Genomic DNA, 11,283 nt, shown 5'->3' with positions numbered 1-11,283 from the left:
TGCCGCCACTGACCTCGCTCTCCGAGCGACGAAAGTGGCCTCACGCTCCCTGGGTCAGGTGATGGCCACCTCTCTGGTCCAGGAGCGTCACCTGTGCCTGAACCTGGCTGATATGCGGGACGCCGAGCGAACCCGTCTGCTCGACGCCCCCATATCCCAGGCCGGCCTCTTCGGCGGAGCGGTTGAGGACTTTGCCCAGCAGTTCTCAACCGCACAGAAGCAGTCTGAGGCGATTAAACATATTTTGCCCCGACGGCCTGCTGCTGCCTCCACCCAGCCGTCGGTACAGACACCTCAGACTGCTCGCCACCGAGGGCGCCCTCCTGTGGCTCCCTCCCCTCCCGCACGGCCCCAGCAGCAGCCTTCACCCGGGCCGCGTCGTGGAGGAGGCCGCAGGAAGGCGCCACAGCCCTCTCCAGCCCCGCGCCCCGCTAAACGCCAGGCTAAGCGGCGCTCCTGAGACGGCTGCTCAGTGATGGTGCCGGTTTTTTCCCAGGAGGTGGTTGCAGGCCCCCTCCTTCCCCCGGCGGAGGGCCGGGGGAGAATCTTTTGTTCTCCCGCTGCCCACCCACGGGTGGGCAGTACCCTATTATGGTCAAAGAAAGAACCAATACACCCATCACTGAGCACACAGAGCCGGTTGACAGTGCGCGACGCCCCCGGGCCTCGCCACTCCCGTCCCCCTCTGTCCCGGATGGTGCGGACGACAGTGTGTGCCGTCTCCGGACCTCACCACTCTCGTCCCCCTCTATCGCCAGACCCCTGGCAGAGCAGACCCCCGTGGAACGCTGGTCCTTCCCTGGTCTCCTCTGTCAGGACGCGGAGCATGACCGCGCCCCCGCACCGGGCCACTTTGCCACCCTCGCCTGGGCCGGTCACTCCGCTTCGCTGCCCCTCCGGGGGGACGCCTGTGGTTCGTATGACCCCGCTGGTTCAGTATCTGACAGCTTGGTTGGAGCTTCCCAGCCTTTCTCGCTGGGTCGCCCGAACTATCAGGCTCGGCTATGCGATTCAGTTCGCACGGTCTCCTCCCCGCTTCAGGGGAGTTCGCTTCACTATGGTCGGTGGCAATGCCCCTATCATGAGAGCGGAGGTTGCCACCCTGCTGGCGAAGGGTGCAATCGAGACTGTCCCTCCAGCCGAGATGAAGTCAGGGTTTTACAGCCGTACTTCATTTTCCCCAAGAAGTCCGGTGGGTTACGGCCGATCCTGGATCTACGCGTCTTGAACCGCTCCCTTCACAGGCTGCCGTTCAAGATGCTCACGGCCAAACGCATTTTCGAATGTGTGCGGCCACGGGATTGGTTTGCAGCGATAGACCTGAAGGACGCCTACTTTCATGTCTCCATCTTACCTCGACACAGACCGTTCCTTTAATATAATTAATATAATTTTTCAACAAAATAAGAACAATTTACATCCAGTTTCATCCTGAATGGACTTCTTGAGCATCACTAAGTGTTTGCAGGGTTTGTGATAGTTGTGTTTGAGTCCCTCAGTTGTCACTAGTGCGAAAAGAAGAATCTCATAATCATAGTCACTGCTAGTAAGGAGTCAAATATGCAGAAGATGCTGGAAAAGCAAAGAATGTGCAGGAGCTGGAGGATTTTTCCCCATGAACAACCGTTACAAAAAAAAAATCAAAAGAAAACAAAAAAAACTGTTCTGGATACAAACACAAAATACAAGATAAATTACTTGATTGTAATATTGTGTGTCAGATAATGATATTCACAATCAAGTAATTTGTCCTGTATTTTGTGTTTGTATTTTGTCTTGTGGACTAGGCTATTAGACATCTGTTATGTGAAAAAGCTTTTTCAGTGCAGTACTAAATAGAAACAATGTTTTTATGATCCTTCTTATTAATAAATAAATAAAAATTCCATTTTGGAGATTTTGAAAGGTTTATGTAAACTTATGACTAAAGTGTAAATGTAACAAAAATCATTAAATTATTAGACGCCAAAATGTTGCTATGGTTCTCACATTCTCATGTTGCTATGGTTACTATGTCAATCATCGCAATTTCAAGACTCACATGACTAAAATTTAGCGGATTCACTCCCACATTTAAATGCATTTATCACTCTTTATAATTTAAAGTGTGAACGTAACCACTGGTCCTCTAGAAGCACGAAAAACAAAACTGTTATTTAGATTGTCGATGGCGCTCCCTTTAAGCCATCACTTACCGCGTTCTGCACTCTCGTCATAAACACTGAAGTGTCCACACTGCACAGTGAATCTCTCATTTATATCGCGTCAAGACTTTGTTTATGAGGGGATTTGCGAAAGGATAAAGCTTGTGCTGATTCTGAACATACATTTTAAGCGAAATCTCCGCATGTTGACTCTAAAATGCCTCTGATTTGCCACTGTGTTCATGCGCCTAATATACATGTCTGTGATTGGCTAATGCTCAACGCGGAAACAACACAAGTAGTTTGGTTTCGTTTTTGAATAATATTGTGTCCTCTAGTGCCCGACTCGACTGGACTCGGACTTTTTCACGAGTCTAAAATGTCCGAGTCCGTGTCAAGTCCGAGTACACATTCATCCGAGTGCGTGACAAGTCCGAGTTCATTCAAAATTGTACTCGAGTACGGAGTCCGAGTTCGAGTACCCCAACTCTAACATTCACTAATATAAGTAATTATTGCTTAATAAATTTCTTCAGAATACACAGAATGTTTTTTTGTTTTGTTGGAACAATCTTTTTGAAGCCAAATGGTGTAGTTGAAAAATCTGCCAGCAGTGGTTTAGGGGACCATGCCAACCAACCAAAACTTGACCTGTTTTGTAACCACGACATTTCAGTTTTCTCGCTCTTGAGTAATGTTTGTAAATATTGTAACAATATAGTTTTTTATGTAAGACTTTGAATTTTTGTCTTTTAGGGACTTATTATTTATTTCAAACTGCTTGACATTTTCTGTTGCTTTCATTGTTTACAAAACAATTTTTGTGTGTTCCTACCTCTGCACAAACGTTTTTAGCTTGCTTTATGGCTGCACAATAGCCCTATTTTCTACTCTTTCTTGTAGCTGAGAGAGGCTGTCAGGCCTAACATTAGTGATTGACAGCAACAGTATAACCTGCACTTATGTTGCATTGTTACATTTATGTCCATTGTGGTTCTGTTCACATAGCACATATCAACCAAACTGACTTTTAGAATTCAATTATGACTTGGTTTATGATTTATTTCTTCAGTGTTAAGTACGGTGGCCCAGTAGTGCACAACACAACGACATTTAAAAAGCAAACATAAGTTCACAACACAACGGAATTAAGCCACAACACAACGAAATGAATCCACAACACAACGGAAAATCCACAAAACAACGGAAAATCTACAACACAACGAAATAAAGCCGCAACACAACGGAAATGCTCCCGACCACTAGAGGGCTCTCGGGCTCTAAAGTTAGTTTTCCTTGCCATTGTTCAATAGAGTCAGCAGTCTATAAAAATATATCAACACCACGATTAGTTTATACAGTATGTATAGCATAATGCACATCGACATTTATTCATTCAAAATCACCTACGTGCATTATAGCTGCATATTTATATTTTTTATATTTATAGAACGCTTTGACGCGCTACCACAGCACATGATCCCTAAGGGAACGTCTGTCAATTCCTCCAAGTTGTTAAAACCATAAACAGTAAAATAAATGGACACAGCGACCCCATTGATTTCAACGGAGAAGACTGAAGCCCGATTATTGCACTTCCTGTCTGATGGCTGAGCGACTGCGCAGGCTCCAACTGAGCGTGACGACAGTCTGACAGTTGTAAATCTTCTAGTAGCTGTGGCAAAACAAATCTGAATCACCTAATTCCTCAAAAAACTTTGTTGAAATATTTTGTCCTGTTGTTTTTATGGACTCTCTATTTATGGGCTTCTCCCTTGACTTTATGCCTCATGTCCCCCCGATTGCCTCATACTATAGACAGTAAAAGATTGCCTGCAAGCTTCACCTCCTGTCTATACGGTAATGTCTCTATTGTGCGACATAAAGTCGCGTGGTTATGACGCAATCATTAGCCTGTTTTTAACAAAAACGGCTTCTACGAGGCCATTATGTAAGATACAAACTAATGGAGCCTTTATACATTGTCGTGATTATTTAGAAATAAATAATGGACAAATGAAGTCTTTGGACGCCTCAGATGTAAAGTTATTCGCTGTCAAAGTGACGCCAAAATGAATGGGAGTCAATGGAATGCTAACAGCAGGTGAAGTTCTGCTACAATGTCGGCTCCCGCGAGGCTTCAACTTCCGGCTGATGGTTTACCCCCTTGGTTAAAACATATCATTTGTATTAATTAAAATTACTTTTAACAACAGACATGTTCAAAATCCAAAGCTTGATTGTATTTGATAGACTGACTTAATACAGGTGGCTTTTTTCCATTACCCTTCATGTATTTTCAGTAAACAATTATTTTTAGGAGATTTCTGTAAAAGTTTTTTTTTCTTTTATAATGTTTAAACGGTTGTAGTTCCTATTAACTACTTACAACAGGTGAAATTGTGCCAATAGCTCCCTGTATGCACAGTACAATATTTTCTTTATATATAAAAACATTAGGCCTACTGTAAATCAAAAAAAAAAAAAAATGTCACAAAGCGTGTGGTTCCTATAGTGACCAGACTGACTTATTACAGGTGGAATTGTGCCATTACTTTCCTGTAATTCTGCAATTCGCCAAATGGTTTTTATTTTTATTTATCAAATTATATTATAATAAATTATACGTTTTAACCACTTGGTGGAATTGGCAGACGTTCCCTTAGGGATCATGCGCTATATATAATATATAATCAGTGTGCAGATATAATTCATGTAGGTTATTTTGAAATAATATTTTATATCGATATACAATGGTTACACTTAAAACTAATCGTGGTATTGATATATTTAGACTGCTGACTGACTCTATTGAACAATGGCTAGGAAAACCAAACAGTGGCCTGGACAGAATCAATGTTTATCAATATCTATTTTTCTCAGAAATACATATGCGTAATGTTATTTAAAGAGGACCTATTTTGCCTTAGCCTATTTTTTTTTTTTTTACATTTTCTTTTGTTAGTGTGTAACGTTGCTGTTTGAGTATGAATAAAGTCTGCAAAGTTTAAAAACCCAAAGTCCACTCCAAAGGAAGTTCTCTATATGGGTTATAACTTCCTGAAACGCCTCATTTGTAGTATTAATTTTCTTCCAGGAGCGTGTCACAATATTCCTTTAAAATAATTCTCTAGTCAACAGGGTCAAGGGTAAAGGCCTGGTTGTGTTGCGTTAGTAGTGTGTTGAAACTAGTAGATATAAGGGGCGTGACATTTTTACCAATCATATTTTACCAATTAATTTACCAATCACAGCACACTGGTCCAGCTGACCAATCAGAGCACATTGTACTTTTTAAGTAAAGGGGCTTCATAGAGACGGGAACTAAACGGAACGTTTCTGACAGACTAGGAAGAGAGGCGCAGCAATGATGTAAAAATGTGAAAAATTATGTTTTTGAACATTCAAGCATAAAAACCTATTTGAATAGAGCCCAAAAACTAAATCAAGACTTTGTAAAAGGCCATAATATGGCCTCTTTAATAGAAATTGTTTGTGCCAAGACAGATACACTGTAACTACTGCACAAACAAGCACTTCTCCATTGTTTGGATGTCAGGTCAAGTAATTTAGTTGTATTTTTCACAATGTGCATGATTTCAAAGCAGCTACATGTATGCAGGAAGAATTGCTGTATTATCAGTAATGTCCTATTTTAGCGGGAAGTATTTTATTATTTCGGGGTAGTATTCATTGAAAAAAATAGAAGGTAATATACAAAACTGAGTGATAGTGATCAAACATTAAAATAGTTGTCTAATAGTTGTAATAATTGTTGGCTGGTAAATGCTGTTATTCATAATCATAACTACCTGTTGTTGATCTTTTGCCGTTTTTGCCATAGAATATGTCCTTGTCTGCATATTGAGTTTTATATAAATGCATTTGTCCTCTTTGTGAGGACCACATGATAATGTGAATTGTCTTAATTTCTTGCAGCAGTATGATAGTTTTACGTTTTTCTGTCACTTGAAGGAACTGTGCAAAACAGCTTAGCCACTGCAGTAATTCTGTGATCTATGCATATTACATAAATGCAGCTTGCAGCCTGTAGTTAGAGAAAACAATGACTGAAAGAGGTGTCACACCGTCCAATAAACGGCAAACTGGTTAATGAATAAATAAACAGATGGAAGCAACAGTGTTCAGTAACAGAATTTTGCTTAATTCAACCTAATTTACTGGAAGAAACAAACCAGAATAATACAGTATAAAAAATGTCACACATTACTGCAACCACAGCGGCAGCCACAATGATGACTTTAAGTGCTCTTGTCGACAAGGGAGTGACTAAGAGACAGAACAACAGCCTTAAAATAGCACCCTAACCCTGTCATATAGGAGAGGCTGTCTCTTTAGGAACCATTTACTGCTTCTATTTACCTAACTAGAAATGGCGACTATCATTATTGATCAACAGTATGCCCCGGCCTTAGGCTATGTCTCAGCAGCTGTTTCGAAAGGTCTCCTCTTTCTTGCCTGAAGTGAGAGAAGAATGGCAGAGAGTTAATGTGAGAGGATGGATGTGTCCCTTGTACCCTTGCCCTGTATGACTGCTCTCTTAGATGCCATTGCAGAGAGTTAATGATTACATTTACATTTACATTTATTCATTTAGCTGACGCTTTTATCCAAAGCGACTTACAATTGCTATATTTCAGAGGCCGCACGCCTATGGAGCAACTAGGGGTTAAGTATCTTGCTCAGGGACACATTGGTGTCTTGCAGTGGATTCGAACCCGGGTCTCTACTAGTGGAACTACTTCAACTAGTCATCAAAAACCTCTTAAATGTATACAACTATGCAGTAGTCTAGTTAAATTTTAAAGGAAATAATCAGCACTGTGGCAGGTGAGGTTTTGTTGCACTCATGACATAAAATATAGAGCAGCTGAGTGGTTGAAGATCTTGACTGCTTAGCTAAAGGTTGTAATTTCAGGTCCCATATGGTGTCATCCATTCGCTAACACCATTGTGCCCTTGAACGAGGCACTTAAACTCCATGTTTTTCCAAGAGGATCGTCCCTATAGTGTAAGATGCTTTGAATACGAATGCATCTGTTAAAGGGCGAATAATGTATTGTGGCAACTTAAAATGAATCAGCTGATATTAAAATGCAAAGTGAAAACTGTAGAGCATTATTTAACTTGAAGTTAACCTTTGAAAACATCTCTAGCTCTGAACTGTAGAGTTCATTAAATGCTAGTTTGCAATATGCTGGAATCAGCCACAGCCTGAGTGGAAAGACATGACTTGATCATCAACAAAAAATTACTGACATTTATATTTCTCAACAAAAACCTAATGATCCTTATCAGATTTCTTTTCTTTTTTTTGCCTCCCCAGAACTGTAGTTATCATTCGCAATATACCACACAATCCATTAGGAACACTACTATCTAACATCACATTCAGCACTTGGCTAATTGAATCTTTTACTTTTTTACAGACATAGGCTACATAAATACCAACTGTTTGTAACTGGATAAATGCAAAAACACCCTTTTTCTAATGACAAAACCTATGTCTGCAAATATGGCCAGAAGCTGACATTGCCTGCTTGTGCTGAAATGTATTGGGCAAGTTTTGCATCAGTGCCTCCACTTATGATTTAATAACAATTTTTGCGCTATAATGCTGGCTTTGCGCATAGTGAGAGAAATGTGACCCTCTGAAACTGGTCAAATGGGCAAAAGAACTGCTGCAACTAGCATTTACACAAGGCCAAAGAATTAATAGTTTATTCTTACATGTTGGGAGAAGAGAACAACATCAGAATGTTCAGATGAAAAATTAAAGGAGCACTTGTACTGTTGTACTGAGCATTGAATTTGCTGAAACAATTGTAATCGTCACATGTAAATAGATGGGTATATATAATGCATACTGTATATCGTGGGGCCAAAATGTCTGACTGAGAGACCACTAGTGAATATAGGAGCATTTAGTGAAGATATTAACATAGCAGTCTGAGTGAAAAGCTGAATCGAAACTATTTTTATATCATTTATGCACTATTATTTAAAGGTTTGTGGTCAGTAAGATTTTTTAATACTTTTATTAAGCAAAGATGCATTAAATTGAGTAAAATTCAATATAAAACCTGTTCTTTTTAACTTTCTATAAATAAAAGAATCCTGAAAAATGTATCACTGATCAAACAGTAGAACAGTCTCACTTTATATTAAGTGGCTTTAAGTATTACATACTTACATTGAAACAATATGTACAATGTACTTATAGTTATCATGTTGTATTGTAAAACCCTTTTGCTGCTATTGAGGTATGATACGGGTAAGGTTAGGGTCAGGTGTGGTGGTATGGGTAGGTTTAAGGGTGGGTTAAGGTGTAAGGGAAGGGTTAATAGTGTAATTACAAATGTATTTACATTAATTACAGCTGTAATTACATGCAGGTATTTTTAAAATATAAGTACAATGTAAAAACAAGTATGTGCACAATAAGTCTACTGTATCAAATTATTAGTTTCAATGTAAATACATAGTACTTAAAGCCACTTAATATAAGTGGGACCGAACAGAAGCACGGAGTGGAACAACAGAGATGATAGGTGAGTGTATATTGAAGAATCTGAACTGGATGAACGTCCTGGTTGCGTATGCAACCAGCCGTTCCCTGAAGGAGGGAACGGAGGACGTAGTCGACATTGACTGAATGGGGATCACGCTAGGGAGCCAATCGTCTTCGAGTACTATTGAACGAGCCAATGTAATTGGCATGTGTGATTTACATCACACACTCCACACACTCTGCTCGGCAGAATCTGCTCTGGGAATAGGGAAGACACAAGCTCGCCGCAGGGAGCCGTACCGTGGAAAAATACACATATGGGATCACCATTGGGATCGCAACATATGAACCCAGCCTAACACAGGTTCCACAAGCTTACGAGTGGTAGGCCTAACACCGGGCGTTCTGCCACGTCCGATGTCGGAGGGGTGCGGTGGACTCAACAGGGTTCGAAAAAGGAAACTCAAATGGAGCAGAAATGGTGCACGTATCCAGTCCGTAGGAGGGGAATGGCGCAGCAAGCCAACACTTTGAACCGGGCTCATGTTGAAACTGGCTTTATGAGAAGGGAGCCAACGGGAAGCAGTGGTTGAAGTATAGGTGTCGCCCAGCCCCCAACTCTAGAATATCTGTCAGCGAAGCACTCTGTGTCAACGCCTAGGCGGAGCACACACTCATTTAAGAGGAGTTCAAGACTTAAGTGGACATGAGCATCTCTGAATTTTCACCAAGATGAAGGCAGCCACCATTCAGTGGGCCAACTTCGCTTGGAAACAGCCTTCCCTCTCTGCTGACTTCCTTAACAGATAAGAGCTGGTGTGAGGTTCTAAGGCTTGCATTCTGTGCACGTAACCTGCAATGAAGCGGATGGACAGAGAAGCCAGGGCTGGGTCTGCCTCCTCCAGGGCAGCGCTTGCAGGCTCACCACCTAGTCCCAATTTAAGGGAGAGGTAGGAACCTTGGGCACATATCCAGGCCGGGCTCTCAGTTCGTGAGAGTTAGCCGGCCCGAATTCAAGGCACAACTCGTTGACCGAAAGCGAGCAAGTCCCTACCCTCTAGTAGAGACCAGACGAGTAGGAGAACTGTTTAAAAACAGAATTTTTAACTCACTGCCTGCAGTGGCTCAGGGGCGGTCTCTGAGTGCAGTAGCACCAGAGATAAGGCCCAAGAGGATAAAGATTCCTTTGCCCCCTCAGGAACCTGACGATCAGACATACTTCCCATGCTTCTGCATCATAATTTGCATCAAGAAAACAGAGGAAACATCATTTTGAGGGTGGAGGAAACAGCCTCCAATCCATCTTTCAGGAAAGAGAGCACTGAATGTACCGAACGCTCTCAGGATCTCCTCACGGAGAGAAGACTCAGTCAACGAATAGGTAACACTTCTTTGGCGTAAGCACACTCCTATTTCAGGGGGTGCTTGCAGGAGTTATGGTAACTACCACATGATCCTGTAGTAGCTACCTGAACCTCCGCGTCTAGTTAGGACCGGCCAGGAATCTCTCCAGGGGTCTGAACGTGGGTGCCATCATGCCCCGTCCCTGAAATTTATTCAGGGGAAGTCAGGAGGGCTGTCGAGGGGAGCTAGGTCTGGTTGGGCCAATAAGGGGCAACTGTCAAGACCTGCTCCATTCCGACCTAGCACCATAGGTGCAAACGGCATACGCGCACAAGACAGGAGCACTGCTCAACATTACATGTGAATTTCGTAATTTTCACTGAACTTTCAGGAGCATTTCTGCTCAACATGTGAGTGTAATGAAAGTCACTGAACTTGAGCAGGCACTAAACGATAATGAATTGTATAACTGCTTTCTTAAAAGTCTCACTGGGGAACGCATGCGGAGCCCGGGGCCAGCTGAGAACTAGTGTCTGTCTAAGGGATGTCCGCTCAGACAGAAATAAGAAAAATGGCAGAGGGAGGACTCCAGAGAGGCAAACAGATGTAACTGTGCGGCTCCGAAGTGGTCCCTGCCCAGCTGGATCGCCAGGGGATGGAGTCTCCACTCTCCCTGGCCAAGGCTGTCATGAGGCTCGTTGGCGGCACGATTGAGCAGGCCAGAAGAACTAGTGGAATGAAGCAGCGTCAGAAGCTTCTGACTCCAAGGGGGAGGTGACGGGCGAGTTGTGACATGCGAGGGAAGCTTAGCGCAACGGCCGCGATGTTCAGATCAGTACCAGCTCGCTGAGCAGCGGTGGCTCAAGGCGAGGTGAACTGTAACAACTCGAGGCACGAATGCCAATGCAATCGGGGGTCGCCCAGGCCTCTGTTAAAGCATGCCCTTTGTACATGGCCCCTCAGACGGTGTTAGTGGACCTCGTTCTAGGAGCGGATTGGCCCGGAGAAACGAAAGGTCTGATCACGGACTGAAGGTTTGGCGGCAGGCCGGGGTGATCTGTTTTCACACAGGGCGTGCGGCTCTGCCACGGTCACCTCGGGACTTGATCATGAAGCTAGAGCTGAAGCGGTCTTCATGTGGAGGAAGCCAAGCGGCTGCATTTGCCATATGCCCCAGGAGCCTCTGAAAGATCTTTCAGTGGGACCCTTTCTCCCTTCTACATAGCACCAGCCGAACACACTCTTTCTTGAAGAGACGTGTTG

Source organism: Siphateles boraxobius, unplaced genomic scaffold (assembly GCF_051911475.1).
Source record: "Siphateles boraxobius isolate OS27281-9 unplaced genomic scaffold, OSU_SipBor_1 24, whole genome shotgun sequence".
In the NCBI taxonomy this organism is placed as follows: Eukaryota; Metazoa; Chordata; class Actinopteri; order Cypriniformes; family Leuciscidae; genus Siphateles; species Siphateles boraxobius.
The sequence above is the reverse complement of the archived record's forward strand: the minus strand, read 5'-3'. Positions refer to the sequence as shown.